At 46.2% G+C, this 16,541-nt stretch overlaps 1 protein-coding gene and 1 long non-coding RNA gene across 3 annotated transcripts in view; both read right to left on the bottom strand.

Annotated features, from left to right (window-relative positions):
* The window catches only part of LOC101397218 (UL16-binding protein 1-like), a 139,053-nt gene that overhangs the window by 70,255 nt on the left and 52,257 nt on the right, over nucleotides 1-16,541 (bottom strand). The window lies entirely within an intron of this gene.
* On the bottom strand, nucleotides 92-16,537 carry LOC147912253 (uncharacterized). 2 transcript variants are annotated; one of them, XR_015550119.1, is made up of 5 exons: nucleotides 16,442-16,537; nucleotides 15,899-16,232; nucleotides 15,420-15,515; nucleotides 4,335-4,481; nucleotides 92-4,254 (listed from the first exon to the last, which is right to left on the bottom strand). It is a non-coding gene; the product is annotated as an uncharacterized LOC147912253 (long non-coding RNA). The 2 variants fall into 2 exon arrangements; XR_015550118.1 differs by lacking the exon at nucleotides 16,442-16,537 and having other exon boundaries at nucleotides 15,899-16,421.

Below are 16,541 nucleotides of genomic sequence, written 5' to 3'. Positions count from 1 at the left end.
CACTGGGAGCCATTGTGGAGACCGCCCACCCCATAGGATGAGATGAGGCACTTGGGTTTCATTCTAAATATAACAGGAAACAATTGAAAGATTTTGTTTTTGATTTTTTTAAGCTTTATTGAGGTATAATTAACAAAATTGTGAGATATTTAAAGTGTACATCACAGTGGTTTAATACACATGTGAAAGGATTCCCATCATCTAGTCATTAAATGTTTTAATCCAGAGGATGACAGACAGTGTCTGAATTTCACTCATTAACCCCCTCATGGTTCTGACATTCAAATGAGGCCAAGATAGAAGTGACTGTTTCAATATCACATCGCTGGGACTTAGGCCCCTTTTGAGTGGTGTCCCATGCTACATCCGACCCCTTCTTAGAATTCTTCCCTCTCTAAGTTTGTGCCTTAGCTACATGTGACACCAGCCCACAGGCGTTACAGATTTATCTCATATACAACTGATGATGTCCCAGGAAGTAGATTCTAACCTGACCCCACAGTACAGGCTGGGAGACTGAGGAGGACCTAAGAGGCACACTGAGTTTTCCAGGATAGAAAACTGTTAAGAAAAAAGAGGTCTGAATTTAGCTCTATCTCCTCAAAGCTGGGATCCTGTTACACTTCCAGCTGTGCTGGCTCATTGTGTACAGGTAAGGAGATGACACGGGGGAGGAGGGTGTAATAGTCAGAGGGGCCTTTGGGTAGTCTGACTGGATGAAGGGGCTCAGGTAATGGGATTTTGACCTGACTTCCTTGGTGATAGGCCCCAACAGAACTTAGAACTCTGGGACCAGGCACTGTTCACTTGACTGGAGATGCTCCAGAGAACAAGATATTCTGCTGTTGTGTCCCGACTTTCAAAGACCCTGGGCAGAGGGGAGCCCAGAGCGAGAGACTTTTGTGTTGCTGTCGACGTTAGCTCAGCCCTCATCCCTGAGGCCACTAGCCATTTGGCAGGAGGCACAAACGTTAACAAGGGCAGCACAGTGCTGGGTGGGCCACAACTGTGATGCCACCTGGGTAGCCCCTCAACCCGTGCCCTTCATCATGTGTGTATATGTGTTGAGAGGGGAAGGCAGGGGATGAGGGGGCGGCCACTCCTGGGCAGGAGAAGGTGGTTTGGTTTTGGAAGCCTGGTGGGTCTGTCATGTTCATACCCCAGGTCATAACTGGCAGCATGAGGGGAGCCCCTCTACTCATAGGTGACCTGAGCCCTAGAGGTTTCATCTCATTCTCTCCCTGACTCGAGTTCTTTGCAGAGGCCTCACTGGGCCTGTACTGAGGAAAAGAATTGCTCTTGGGAGTTTCCCAAGGGGCAATGTCCAGTCAGGCTCCTGATTCCTACTGGCCCAGATCCCGGGAATTCTCTGTATAACTCCACTCAGGACATCATTGAGGAGCTGGCCGATGGGCTCAACTCCTTCAACTCCCTAGACATGGGGCAGGTGGACCAGGCCAACACCATCCAGTACTGGTCTGTGGTGAGAAGGGTGCAAAGGGGTCTCCACACCCAAGAACCCGAGATTATCAGGGTGGACCCAGAACCCAGATTCACATCTGGGGACTCTCCTGTGTCCCTCCTAGGACTTTGCCACCTGAGTGTTCCACACGCAGGCTCCCAAAGGAATCTGGACCTCCACACACAACCCACTCGCTATGTGGTGGAGTAAAAACACATTCTTCACAACTCTGTTTGAATAGCAGAGAAAGTAATGTTCTCACTTTTCTCGAGGCCATGAGCATCTTAGCACACTGTACTGTGCTGATTAACTACCCAACTGGGTATCCTGTGGAGCACTCAGCTCCCCTGCCCTCACAGACCTTCTCCAGGCCTCACAGATCATCACACGTGACAGGGTGACATAACACAGGAGGGATGTGGATTACTTGATTCTACACATTTCTCTGCAACTTGTCATCTCACAGAACACATCGAATCACTGTAGGCCTGTCAAGTCAGGAGCTGTGGCTTTATGTGACTCATAATATCCCAGACAGGAGGTCATTTGTCTCAGCGACTCAGCCTTTCAATGTTGTTGGACCTTGACATGACTCAATTGTGTGGCCACTTCAGCAGTACTGCAGGGAACATCTTAATTGTGACCCCACAGACCATGGCAGTTTGCTAGGTCTGCCATAACACAGGTTCACAGACTGGCTGGAAGGCCCCTGACGCCTACTGGCCAGGTCCTGGGCTCTGTCTTTGAAGAGCTGCCCTCAGGACATCGTCAAGGGGCTGGTCAATGGGCTCAATTACTCCGACTCCTCAGACAAGAGGCAGGTGCATCAGGCAACCAACAATGGCCAACACTGGTCTGGTGTAAGTGTGGGCACAGAGGGGTCTCCACACCCAGGACTTCCAGATGACTGGGGTGGATCTGAAGACAACATGGGGACAAGTTTCCAGGTGGGTCTCAGTCTCAGTATCCCTCATCCTAGAGGGTTAGGCTATAAGGTCTCTGGCCTCAGCTACCATATCCCCCCTGGTATGGAGTTCAGAGCCCGGCCCTGGTACAATTCTTGCCCCTCTAAGGGCAACACAAGAAGGGGTGGGGATGGGGGCTAGTTATGGGCTAAGGGGGCTGTTTCTGATGGAGTTTGGCTGTCTGCCTTCCTGAACAATGTGATCAGCTTCCAGAAATGGGGTGAGGTGAGCAGCTGTGGTCTCACTGTGGGGAGGGTGGGGGTGTGGAAATCAGAGAGTCCCCTGAGCAAGACCTCTCTGGACCTATCCCTTGGATCTTACATTGATTTGATATACAGAGCTGGAGATCCCATCACATTTGCAGGTAGGGGAAGGGGGTGGCACTAACCACACCTTCCTGGAGGAGGAGCTATTTCAGCCCAACTGTGAGAAGAGGCAAGACCTGGATGGACCTGGAGGGAAGAAGGGTTCCCATGTAGCAAAGACCCCAGCTGGGCTCCTTATCCCTATGCCCACCCCCTACCTGTGTTCTGTCTGCATCATCCTTCCTCTGTCCCAGCAATCAGAGTATTTAAGGAGATTCAGCTGCTCTAGGAGGCCTCAAATCAATACAACCTCAAAACCAAGGAGCAATTTGGGGCCTGGTTCCAGGCTGTGGAGACCCTAGGCGAGGAAGAGAGGTGAGGTAGGGCAGGAGTTAGTTGGGTGAAGGCAGGGCGGACTCGCTGACGGCCAGCTCAGGAGACCATGGCTGTGGTTCCCTTGTCAGCCCCAGGCTCTGTTGCATGGTGACCCCTGGGGCATTGGGATTCTTGCTGCTGACAGGCTCTGGGAGGGACACCCGAGGTGCGGCTCCTGGTAGCTCACAGCTCCACTCTGTCCTGTTCCTACAGCCTGTCCTGTCAGCTGGAGGACACATTTCAGTGGGCCAGCAAGATTTGAATGTTCTTCAAGGCCAAGAAGAAACGGCCATCTTCAAGCTCAGGAGTAAGTGAGTGTCTGGACCAGCAGTCACCGAATCCAGGGGCTCAGTAAAGCTCTGGGCTAAGCGTCAGCCTGGGGAGTCGCACACCCAGCGCTGGGACCCCAGCCCCACTGCTGAGCAGGCCTGTGATAGGTGATTCCCCTCACCTTTCTGGAGAACGGTTTCCTCCTCTGTGAAAGGGGTGATGCTAAATGACAGCTCCCACGTCTGGGACAAATGGGGTGCTGTGGATGGAGCACTCAGCACAGGGTTTGGAGCAGAGTGCAGTGGGTTCACAGAGGTGGGCCATGATATTTGGGAGCCCCTCCAATGAGAAATCTCTTCTATTCAGTCACCAGACCCCCAGCACAGAGCCTGAACCAGAGGCAGATCACAATCCTGAGACCAGATCAACTGCTGCCTCTTCTTCAGCAGCAAGGACACAGCAGGGACACTCGGGGTGCCCCAGGCCAGCTCCTCCCACCCTGATGCAAAGGAGAACATTGTAAGGCTTTTCCTTGGGTCCCTGGGGCCCAAGAGAGAGGGGCTCCCTGACCTCTCTACCCCAGCACCCATTTACCCATTGGGGAGGGGCAATATTTATCTGTTGTTCATAGTAAATGCGAGATTTAAATGTTATATTAAAATCCTGTTTCTTTTCCAGCCGCCGAGGTGTGGCTCTTTCACTTCCTGTGCTCGTGGAAATGAGACACAGAATCTCACACTCCTCCTTGAGTTAAGGCATCTCGCAGGGTCACAGCTTGTTGGAAGAGGGGAGGAGGGCCAGCGCCCCTCCCTGGCTGCTGAAGGTCGTGTCCAAGACCCCCTTCCTCAGAGGACAGGCTCATTTCAGCGTGGTTCACCTGGGATTTAGAGGTGGGAGGTACTTTCAGAGGCAGAGCAACAACCACAGAAAATGGGTGTCTTTAAAAACTGCACTTACCAAGAGCATGTCCTGCTCCAAGATATTGCTGCTTTTCTACAGCTTTGGAGAAAGAAGGAATGTTTTCTGCTTCTCTTGTGGAGGTTTCTTTTGACCAAATATCTGGAACTCACAGTCTTCTCATTCAATCTCCGGATGGCAGCAGCACTAGGTGGGGAGAATCACATAAAAAGACAAAATTTGCACGTGGAAATGACAAGCTCAGAGGAAGGTCACCTGTGGATGGACTGAGGGCAGGCAGGACTCTCCGTCCTCACCCCCTCCAGGGCTCTGTGATCCCCTTTACTCAGATCAGAGTCCTCCTGGGCCAGGACTGCAAAGCCTTTCCTGCTGGTTTCACATCCAGGGAGGAAGACTGTGACGCAGCTTTTAAGGCGACGTCTGGGCCTCATTCCGTAAACATCACTGCTCCCTGTGAACTAGGATTCCCAGCATCCCTGTGCTTCCGTTTACAATTCTCTTTAGGGCAGAAATTCCCCAGAAGGCCCCCAGCCTCTCTGTCAGGTACAGCGTGACCACTCCTCCCTGGCTGGGCCTGATGGATCAGGGTGAGCTCTGCTTTGCCCGGATAATGGACCATAATCCTGGCCAGTGAAAGACCCACACTCTCCCTTGCTGCCCAGGGTTAGAGGTCTGGACTCGCGCGGTTCTGAGGTCCACGGTCTCGGATAATCACCAGTTTACGCACTCAGTCTTGTTGTTATCGACTCTTCCAAAAGGGGCATCTGGGCCAGAGCCCATAAAGTGGGTAGCTCCTGGGATGGCTGTATTTTGTTCTATAGTCTTGTGCTGTGGTTGTATCACGGGGGTATGAATCTTCACTGTTAGCAGCTTTGTAAGATGAGGCATGAGAGGGGTGTGGGGGTTCCAGTAGGTAATGCCACCAAACTGATGATCTGTGGACGTGTGTGGACACAGCCTTACCAATTAAAATACTGAAATGTTGCGCAGTGGACACTGCTCTGAGCTCACCCTGAGCACCCTCCCCACGACCAGGAGCTAAAGGGCTACCACCTGGCACTTAGAATGTCTTCCCCTGGAAAAATCCTGTAAAACAAAGGCCAGATGAATTGCTTGGCACTTCTGAGTTATCCCCTCCTTTCTGACGGCTGCCAGGGTCACCCAGACACACAGCAGCCTGGACTCTGCCAGGGAGGCCTTCTCAGGACAGCCAGCAGCTGAGGATAAATCCTGGTTCCTGGCAGCCCAGGCCTGTCCTGACAGGACACAGCCACCCAGGAAAGTGATTTGCTACAGGAGGACTGAGAAGACTGTACTTTCCCTCCAAAGAGAAAGAGTAGCGCCAGATCCCAGGGCCAGTCTGGGGCCAGGAGGAAGGCAACGTGTCGAAGGGGTTTCTCCCACAGGACTGGGGGCTCCCGAGAGCAGACCCAGCATGTAGCAACATTTAATAAGTCCTGTGTCTAGCACGTGGCAGAGGAGGGACAATTTATTGCATCTTTGGGCATCCATTGACCAAAATGCACTGACCACCACTCAGAAGAGACCCACGTTTGCAGCGAGGGGCACATATCCTTTTTAAATATATATTCTCAGCTCCAAAATTTGTTTGCTTCTTTTTTATGTTTCCTGTTTTTGAGCTTTTCATTTTGCTCTTGTCCTTTTCCTCATTTCATTAAATTGTTTATCTGGGTTCTCCTGTAGCTCCCTGAGCTGCTTTAGAATGATTACGCTGGTACCTTCTTCCACAGTGCACCAGGGCAGTTTAACTTGAGCTTGTGTTCTTCCCCCCTTGGTCCATGGCAGAGCCAATTAACTAAAGAGACAGTGAGAACTCTGTACACCCTTGAGACACAACATTGAATAGACAATCTCTGCTAAGTGGGGACAAATCAATGCATTCCACTGAATCCAACTGTGTGTTCTTTCTGCCATTATCCTAAACCCCTAATATCCTTTTCAGTCTTCCTAGGTTTCTGTCTGTATGAACTGGGAAAAGGATACAGTTATTTTGGTTGGAATACAATTCCTCATGGAGCCCATTTTGAACCACACACTTTGGGATCTGCTGGGAGTTGAGTTCACCTTGACGGAGTCTTGGTCTAGAAGCCAAGAAGGCTGGTGGGTATAGGTCCTGAGGAGGATCAGCAGTGTCTTGCAAGGCAATGACCTCAGGGGAGACCATTATAGGATCCTCAGGAACAGAAGAGTTATACTCCTCAGACAGGAGGAGGAAGAGGGCTTCTTCTATTGACAAGGCAGACTCTGCACAATTTTGGAGTCTAATGTTTCAGCTTACTCAGGAACTGCCTGTATGTCCCCATCCAATTTTCAGGACCCTATTCCTTTTAAATCAATTCCATCATCTTCACCGCTGTGTGGATGGGAATTCAACTTATGTTGTAATTCAACCACTTGCAGGAAGAGACTGTGAGTTGGGATTTCGAAATCTCAGCTCTGAAGCTACAGGAGATAACTGTTTATTTCAGGGAAGATATAGAAACTTCAGGCCAGTTATGGTGCTTGAGCTGAGCTGGGAAGTTGACATCCTGAGTTCATCTTTTTCCTTCCTCATTTAATCTTGTGCAATTAGGAGGAAGTAGCTAATTTTCTTACATTTTTTAGTTTGTCAAAAGTGATCTAAAGTATCAGATACATGGTCACTGAGAACCTTGCCTCTTATAAATATTTGGTTAGGAATTTCCAGTGGTGCTATTTTGTATATCTCTATTGCCACACACAATCAGTATCCTCTTTAACACTGGAAAACAGGTGGCTGGTGCCTTTCAATTTAATCAGATTAGAGAATCAATTCCAGAAAGCCCACAACCATTACAGAAAACACATCACAATCTTTAAGATTCTGTTCTTCTAGAACATCCTTGGTACCAAAATCTGTATTAGAGTTATCCAGAGAAAAGGAATGTATACATTTATAATGTGAACATAGACATTTGTACATCCATACACACAGTCACGTGTAGCTTTATGACCGGGATACAGTCTGAGAAATGTGTCCGTCGTTAGGTGATTCTGTCATTATGTGATCAGAGTGTACTTACACAAACCTAGATGATGTAGCGTACTACACACTTAGACTATATGGCACTAATCTTATGGGACCACCATCATATAAGTGGCCCGTCACTGAGCAAAACATCATTATGTGGTGCATGACTGTATATTTATGTGTATGTATATGTATACCTACACACAGAGAAACTATACATATAAAGAGATGTTTTTCATGGAATTATTCTTTGATTGTGGGAGCCTGCAAGTCTGAAGTGTAGGGAAGGCCAGCAGACTAGAAACTCAGCAGGATTTTAAACTGTGATCTGAGGCATAATTTCTTTTTCACCAGGAAACCTCAATTTTTCCTCTTATGAGTTTTAACTGAGTAGCTAAGACCTACCCACATTTTCAAGGGAATATCCTCCAAAGTCAACCGATTATAGATGTGTTTGACTAAACTACAGGGTACTAGAACCAGCCAAATGAACACATTAGACTAACCATCACAACTTGTAAGACTGCTTTATATATTCTAAATATTACACCCTTAACAGAATATGATTTGAAAAGATTTTCTCTCATTCCATGGTGGAGTGGAAGCCCTAAGAGTGTTTTTTCTTTTTTTAATACAAGTCCCTGACGTAAACTTTGATTTTAGAGGCATCCATGTCAAAGAGACATCCAATTCAAAGATGGCTATCTGGAATAAACACACCATCTTCTACCACAAGACTCAATAAAGAGCCAGGCCACCTTCTCCCACTGAGGCTCCTTTCTTTTAGAGATCTTAGTTGATTTAGATAACTGGCCATAGGGCCAGCTGGGGTGTTTTCTTTCTTTCTCTCTCTTCTCCCGCTCATACGTTTTAAATTCATGGATAAAGAGTGAGCCCCTGAAACCCTAGACCCCCAGCCTCTACCTTAATAAAAGCAGAACCCCAGACCCCTTCTCTGTCTCCCTCCCCCGACTCCCCACCAAGCCTCACTGTGTGGCCCCAGGTGTGCTGTGTAATTTCCAGGTCCTGTGAGTATTAAAACTTTATTTTCTCAAAGTTTCCTGATGGTTATTGCTGACAGGCATCTTGCAGTCATCATAAGAACCACACGGCTGGTCCAACCACAACACCGGTTATTGACAGGCTGAGACTGCCAAAAAACAGCTTATTGTTAAGTTTTAGGAGTTCTGTACATACTCTGAGTACAAGTTCTTTATCAGAGATAGGATTTGCAAATCTTTTTTCCCAGGTTGTGACTTGTCTTTTCATTCTCTCTATAGTGTTTTTCAAACAGCAGAAGTTTTTAATATTGAGAAATCCCCATTTATTTATTTTTCTTTTGTGGATTGTGCTTTTGGTGTCATACCTAAGACTTCATTCAAAATCACAAAATTTCTCCTTTGTTTTCTTGTACAAGTTTTATAGTTGTAGGTTTTACGCTTACACCTATGGTCCATTTTGAGTTCATTTGTTTACATAGCACAAGGCATGGATTGAACTCCTTTTAACTGGCATATGGATATCTAATGGTTCCAGCACCATTTGATCAAACGACTATCTTTTCTCCACTGAGTTGCCTTTGCAACTTTTTTCGAAAACCAGTGTTCTGTATAAGTCTGGTCTATTTCTCAGTATATGTGATGTAACTATCACACTGTCTTGAAAATTAACTTTATAATAACCTTGAAATCAAGTGCAGTCAGTCCTGCAATTTGGTCTTCAAAGTTGTTATGGCTGTTTTAGATGCTTTGCATTTTAATATGAATTATGAAAGAGCTTTTCAATTTCTACCAAAAAAAAGCCATTCTGGATTTGGATTGAGGTTACCTTAAAGCTGTAGATCAATTTGGGGAGAAACGAAATTTTTAAAATATTCAGTCTTTCCACCTCTGAGCAAAGTGTTTATATATATATAATTTTCACTTATGTTTCTCTTTGCAATGTTTTGTATTTTTCCATGTACAAGTTTTTAACATCTTAGATTTATCCTTAAGTATTTCATATTTTCTAATATATTGTACAAGACATTTTTATATCATTTTTTGATTGTTCATTCCTAGTATATAGAAATATATATGTTTACGTTTATGCTTACATTTAGAACCTTCAGATTAAAGGAAAGTGATTTTAGGAGTGCGTATAAGATATGATCTTGGTGACGGTTTTCATAAAAATCTATTTTTAGGGTTCCATTGAGCTAACATAGAACAGGTCAGCATTTGACCCATATACTGCATTAACACCACCAAAAATCCGTGGCTCTGTATGTGAAGTGTTTTTCTAGAGAAGAAGATTGGATAAGCAAAAATGGGCAACTTTTCAAAGTGAGGAAGAGCTCTAGGCATGAAAGAGGAAAATGATGCATGTGCTTGCAGCAGGCTTGCAGCACTCTGCCCTCAAACCCCCTGAAATGAGCCCCTGCCTGGTGGGTACATGACCCTCCAAATGCACCTGCAGGCCATGCCTGGCAGTTTTCTTAGTTAAGCGCACACACATACACACACACCATGCGTGCACACACACACATACATATACACACAGGGAAAATAATGTTCATAGAGCTCTGCCCACAGATCTCCCTCAGCATAGAAAGATCAATTTCTATCTTTAGTTGTTACTTTTGAGAACTCCAGACATCTATCTTCCGGTAAAAATATAATGTGAACCCAAGTAACTGCCAATCTCTAGTTTCTGTCCCATTTCTCAGAAAATGACCAAATGAAATTCAGAAATGTGGAAATCACTTTTGCAAATGTATTAGGCACTTTCTCTAGAGTCTGATTGTCTCCCAAATTCTCCCCACTTGGGTAAGTAATGTGGTGGTGTAATCAAACATCCACTCCCTACACTGACACACCTCAGTTTGTGGAGGGTATTGACGCTAGAGGGACTTACTCATCTAATACAGGAGTCAAGAGCCAAATTTGGCTTCAGAGATGTTTTGATCAGCCATTGCGACGATAGAAGAAAGAGGAAGAGAAAGATTTAAGTGAATTGGTGAGGCAAGCACTCTTCAGTTTATCACGGAAAATATCCCTAATATCTTACCCTAGGCTTCTGCACAGAGCACAGTTACCATCTTTCATGGCCCCTAAATGCCTTTGAGGTGGTTATGCCCAAACCCTCCTTTTAGTGTGTAAATGAAGTTTTATGCTCAGAGAGGTAAAGTGATTGGTAACTAACTCCTCCTGATAAGTAGGGATTGAATTCAGCATTCCAGGTCACCAGCCCAGGACTTCTCAACTCTGACTGGACATTAGAATATCCTGAAGACCCTTTTAAAAATACCTACACTTGAGGCTTAGAGTCAGCCATTACAGTTAAATTGAACTGGGATGGGGTCTTGGAATTTGTGATTCCAGTGTGCAGCCAGGGGGGGAACCCATTGACACTGAACACTACCCGACTGTCACAGAGGGGATTTCTATTCCAGAATGAAGATCAGGAGAGCGTTGCTTCTCATGGGCAAATTTTAATTCCTTTGCGGAAGCACACACAGTACATGTAAAATTCACTTTGTGCAAAACTCCTTAAAAGAGCCTGATTTTTTACTGTCAAGGGCATACATAAAGGAATATTCCTTTTATGTATATCATACCGAAAACCTAGAAGCAAATGAACATTGAACGCCAAGATGATGGGGTTTAAAAAACAAGACATGTATTCAGGATTTTAAAATAAAACTTTGTGCATATATGTATAGCAATAAGTAAAACGAGTCGTGTTCACCAGCTAGAAACTGGAAACCATCACAGGTTCCTTAGTAAACTAAAAGTACAAACTTTTGTTTACACACAAATACAAACCAAGACTCCATCTGCAATTGCTTTATGGCCTAGGGTGAAGGTAGAGGTGTGTCACCTCAGAAAGGAGATATGGCGTCTAAGAAGATTCAACAGGGGAGACGGGTGCGGTCCCTGAGGTCATAATTTAACAAACTTTAAGTCAGTTTTTCAAACAGGTCCTGGTAACAGATTTCAAAGTGGTTATACTCTTTATCCAGTAAACAGGGCACATAAAAGGGTTCACTCTTTTGGCAGAATGGATTTTCCAGATATGACCACAACAATAAACTTATTCCATTCCACATGCACTTCTTACAACTTAACTGACACCCCTTCTCCTGATAGGTTGGGGTCTACGTTCCGTCCCTTTGAATCTGCCCCGTTGGAGAATCTAAATGATGCTATATGGCTTCTGAGGCTCGGCCATAAGACATGACATGGATTTGGCTGGCTTGCTCTGGTGGAATACCACTCCTGTGCCGAGAAGAAGGCAGCACCGCCCACGAGGAAAGAACATGTGGAACAGCTGAGGGGAAAGGGAATGAATCCCCAAACAACAGTCAGAATCGACCCCCAGACACGGGAGTGAACTTGACTTCACATGACTCCAACCCACAGCCTTTGAGTCTTCAGGCCAAGGCCCAGACATCGTGGAACAGAAGCACACCATCCCCTCGGTGCCCTGTCTACAGTCCCAACCCACAGAATCTGTAAACTTAATAAATATCGCACCTCTAAGCCCCTAAATTTTAGGGTGGTTGTTATGCTGCCCTAGATAACACAACAGGGTTTACCCAGGGGAGTCAAATATTAAGGAGACCTTTGACAGCTGTGGTAGATATGGACACTGTGTAATAAGATGGGATACTTTCTTCATCAACATTCACACATTTGAAATAGACTGCTGTTCAAGTGTAGTATTTATTGACACAACTACACACACGTGCAGGTGCAAATACACACAAACACACTCCCGTAGTCCTCACTTTGCAGGGTAATGCAGGATCATAAAATGACCATGAGAGCATTTAAAAATCAATGGGAAAAGTACAATTATTTTACAACATTCAAAATTTTTGGTGAAAACATTAAAAACGTGTAGGAAAATTTAAATATAGCAAAGTGACTATTTATCTAGTATACGGCAATTAAAAAGATTCAAAACTAAGGTGTCTAATTTCTTTGTAAAAAATCTTATTCTGAGTAGTCTGAACAGTGCTTCCTTCTTTGCATCATATCCTTTCTCTGTCTTGTTGGGTTGTCATATTTTTTCCTAAGGTTAGATCAGCTTCTAAGAGTTTACCCTTTGCGCTTTCAACGTCACAGTGTCTCTCTCAGAATTCCATTAAAGTAAAATGGACACGACTGTCCCTTCTCCAGGACGTCCTCACCCTGTCCCCCTCTATGTTGATAAGCTCCTGCACTCGGTTCCTCTGGTCGCACATCTACAGTCTCTCAATCGTGGCAGAGTCCTCATGTCCATGCTCAGCTGTTTCCTAATCACACCCAAGTTCACTTCCAGCGTCATCACTTTTTGATTCTTTGCTGCACTTTTATCCTTCTTGGTGATTCCCTCTTTTGATTATCCATTTTTGGGAGGAGATGGGGAAGCAACCCAACTAAACACTTTGCTGGGTATGTGTGACCCGGACAACAGCTACACGCCAAGCAATCACGAACAGGCTCTGAGAGAAGATTGTTGCTGATCAAGATGCACGTTTGTGCTGATGTAGTGACTGCAGACTGAACAGGCTCCAGCAAACTGGCCCTTCATGCAGCCACAGTCAATAAAGCTGTGCTAACTAAAATATGAACCCCATTTTTGAGGTTCTGGTGTTATTTAACTAAACCATAGTAAATGAAATTTGTGCATACTGGAACCAGGCAAAGTGAAGATTCTCTCTATTTATAGAATGACATCTTCTGGAAGGTGTTATTGAGCTAACATTGTAATGAAGAATTGCTAGGCCAAGATCTCAGATAGAACAGAAATCCAGAGAGTTGAACCGGACATTTTGCCACTGACTTTGCCTTATGGCCATTTACAAATCCAGAGCGTTGATGCGAGGCCAACCTCCACTTCTGGCAGACTTACAAGGCTAGGCGGACACATGTTTGAGTCTAGAGCCCACTGAGCCTGGCATTTTAGTAATTCCCTTCCTGGGAATTAGGACTGGGACCCTGAACAGTGACATTTTAGCTATTAATTAAGGCCTTGATAAGGACTGCAAGCTAACTCTGAACTCTGTTGTTGGTTCACAAAAATCTCGGTCCCTAACACTGGATTAAGGAGATTCCAGATTGATGGGGCTCCCTCAAGTACTGAAAGAAGATATTTGTAGAAATAATTTAAGGCAAATAAAATATGTAGCTAAAATTCTAAAATAACTAGGCTAATGTGGAGATGCGACAACATAAATGAGACCATAAGAAGCACCAACTATAGAACCTGATGAGTCATTACTCCAGATATGGGAATCACTAGGCATAAGCCTGAGGAGTCCAGCTCCTGGTTAAAAACCTGTGTGCTTTGTACTGAATGTCTGAGTCCCCCCAGGTTCATATATTAAAGACCTAATCCCCAATGTGATGGTATTTGGTGGGGCTTCTGAGAGATAATTAGGTTTAGATGACACCAGGGGGTGGAGCCCCATGATGGAATTAGTGCCCTTATTAAAAGAGGAAGAGATCAGAGTCCCTCTCTCTGCCATGTGAGGACACAGTGAGAAGATGCCCATCCATGAACCAGGAAGACGGCCATCCATGAACCAGGAAGCAGCCCCTCATGAGACACTGAATCTGCCAGCACCTTGATCTCAAACTCCCAGCCTCCAGAACTGTGAGACATTAAGGTGTGTTGTTTAAACCAACCAGTCTATGGTATTTTGTTATAGCAGCACAAATTGATTAAGATACTCTGGGTGATTTTTCAGGTTTGACCAAAGGTAACTACAAAGGCTTTGCCTAATTGGACTCACGGGAAAGCTGCCTTCCAACCTCCACACTTGGGGCACGGCCAGTGCACTGTGGTCTCTGAGGGGAGCTGCAGTCAAGGACTGAGGCCCCTCTAGCCAGGAATATCTCCCCATATTTGCATTCCTAGCCCTAGCACCTCCACCCCTAGGTCTCCTTCACTAAGGCATCCCACAGAGGTCTTCCTCAGGCCCCTCTGCTTAAGACTCCTTATGTGGGGAGGAGGGAAAAAACTAGAAGACACTTTTCCCCTCTCTGACTCAGTACCCCATACTCACCCTCTCCTAGCCCATCACTTGAAGCCTCTCCCAGACCCCAGGTTCCAGAAAAGAACCAGGGCCTTTCGTTTGGGGTCTCTGAACAGCGAGATGACCCCCACATCTGTGCTGATCCACACGACCCTCACACAGTGGCCATTCCGCGGGGGATAATGAAAGAGGAGGAGCTGATATTTTCTCCAGTTTCAGTCTCTTGCTTATACCATCACAGTAAGCGGGTAAGGGTTTAATTCCTTTATTTTTGGTTTGTTAGTTTAATTGGCTACTCGGACACCAGGCAGTTCAGCTCACTCTCTCTCAGCCCAGTTGATCACAACCTTAGGCCATGTTTGAACTCAGATGTTGGCAAAGAATCATCACAGACACAGGACTCCAGAACTCGGGGACGTAGCCTGAAAGGATTTCCCTGTCCAAGTTTACCCAAAGTTAAAACTTTACACTTGAAAATAAAGGCGATTTTTGCCATCTATTTCATAATAAGGGTATACCCCACAGAACATATCCCCAAGTAATGTTTTCCCAGAACACGTTAGTTTTTAACACCCAAACTGCATAGCAGCTACTTATTGCTCAATACATTTTTCAGCTGATATTTACATCAACTTTACATTGAGTTTTCAAAAAATACATTTTAAAATAAATGGTTTGCTAGAAAAGCTTCATGTTGCTTCTGATTACAACCGGGAGACCATCGATCATGCTAGTCATTTGCAAATCTCTGGTGTGTCAACAAGACGTACAACATCTGATGTTGCTGGTCTAAGAGAGGCCACTGCCACTGCACACAGCCACGGTATGTTAACAACCACATTGACTGGGAGTGACCAAGAAACCATGTTTCAAGCATTTTACTTCCTAACATATTCGTGACTTATATCTAGGCACCATATTGTGATTGAGGAAACTGGTAGGGTTTTTCCAGGATTTTCTACCTTATAATTTTTGCTATTTAAAATAATGGGAAATAGGTTCTCCTTAGTTTTTTCTCAGAGAAGATCTGACATTTCAAGCACAAATTACTGGCAGTTACCAACGGTAGATGCCTTCCCTGTCTTGTTTTAAATATTTAATTACTTACCTCAGAAATTCCTTAACTTTCTTTCTTCCAAGTCTCGTAGTAAAATGGATGCTCCAGAAAGTTGGACCACAGATTTTCTGCTGTTCTGCATCCTCCCTGCACAGAATTGGGGCTGTCAATACTTGTTTGAGAAGCAGGTAGTAACGCAGAACTTGCAATTAACAGAGAAACTAAATGGGAAGACGACTTAGGAGAATTAGCAGCCTAACCCCCAACAGCAACAAATGAGTAACAGTGGTTCCACGGGATATTTAAAAAGGGAGATCAGAAGTGGTTCCAAAGGAGCTGCATCGTGCGGCATAAACGCTGAAATCGTGCATCACCTTCCTACACAAACTCTCCTAACCTTTCGGGAAGGACCAACGGGAACTTCTGGTCCTGCGGCCTGTGTTCCTTAGGCCCAGAGGCCCACACCGGGACGATGACGCCCGAGAACCAGGCACGTGGGGCGTCAGAGAAGGGGCTTGGGGGTCACTCACAGGGGCACCGAGTTTCCTGTCTGTGTAACGCGGGAATTAGGCCTGTCCATGTGACGTCTTCTCCTCTGACAACGTGGCAACAGTCCTTCCAAGGGGCCCGAGCAAGGTGTGGACGGTTCAGCCGGGCGAGGTCCCCGGGGCGCTCTGCAGTGAGCCCGAGCGCGGGGTCCAGAGCGAGGATCCCGGCAGCCCTGAGGGAGGGAGGGGAGGGCGGGAGAGGGGACTTTGAAAACCCAAGTTCCACCTACGCAGGTCCCGGTATTTCCACTCTCGCCAGTGAATTCATGGTCTCCAGTATCAGCCACGGAGCTTTCGCTTGGGTTCCAAGCAGCCTCTGCAACAGCCAGGACCGTTGGTGCCGTTAGCTCCATCGCCACCTGGGTATCAGCCCCAACCGTGGCGACCTGGCGTCATTGCGCATGACCGTGGGGGTGGCGGGCAGGGCATGCACAGGGGGCGTGGCGAAGCGAAGCGGGGAGTCGGAGGGAACGGCGGGGCGGAGAGCTAGGCCGGCGGGCCAAGCTCGTGGAGGGCCGGTTGTACCTATGGCCCGTCAGGCAAGCTGCGAGGGGCGCTAGGACATTCGTTGCTCTGTGAGAAGTCCAACTTCTCGGGGGCTGGGGGGCTTCCGGGAGATCCGCGC

The sequence above is a fragment of the Ceratotherium simum genome, chromosome 38, assembly GCF_057802395.1.
Source record: "Ceratotherium simum simum isolate JZ-2026a chromosome 38, ASM5780239v1, whole genome shotgun sequence".
In the NCBI taxonomy this organism is placed as follows: Eukaryota; Metazoa; Chordata; class Mammalia; order Perissodactyla; family Rhinocerotidae; genus Ceratotherium; species Ceratotherium simum.
Note: the sequence above shows the minus strand (reverse complement) of the source record. Positions and strands in the feature narration are given on the sequence as shown.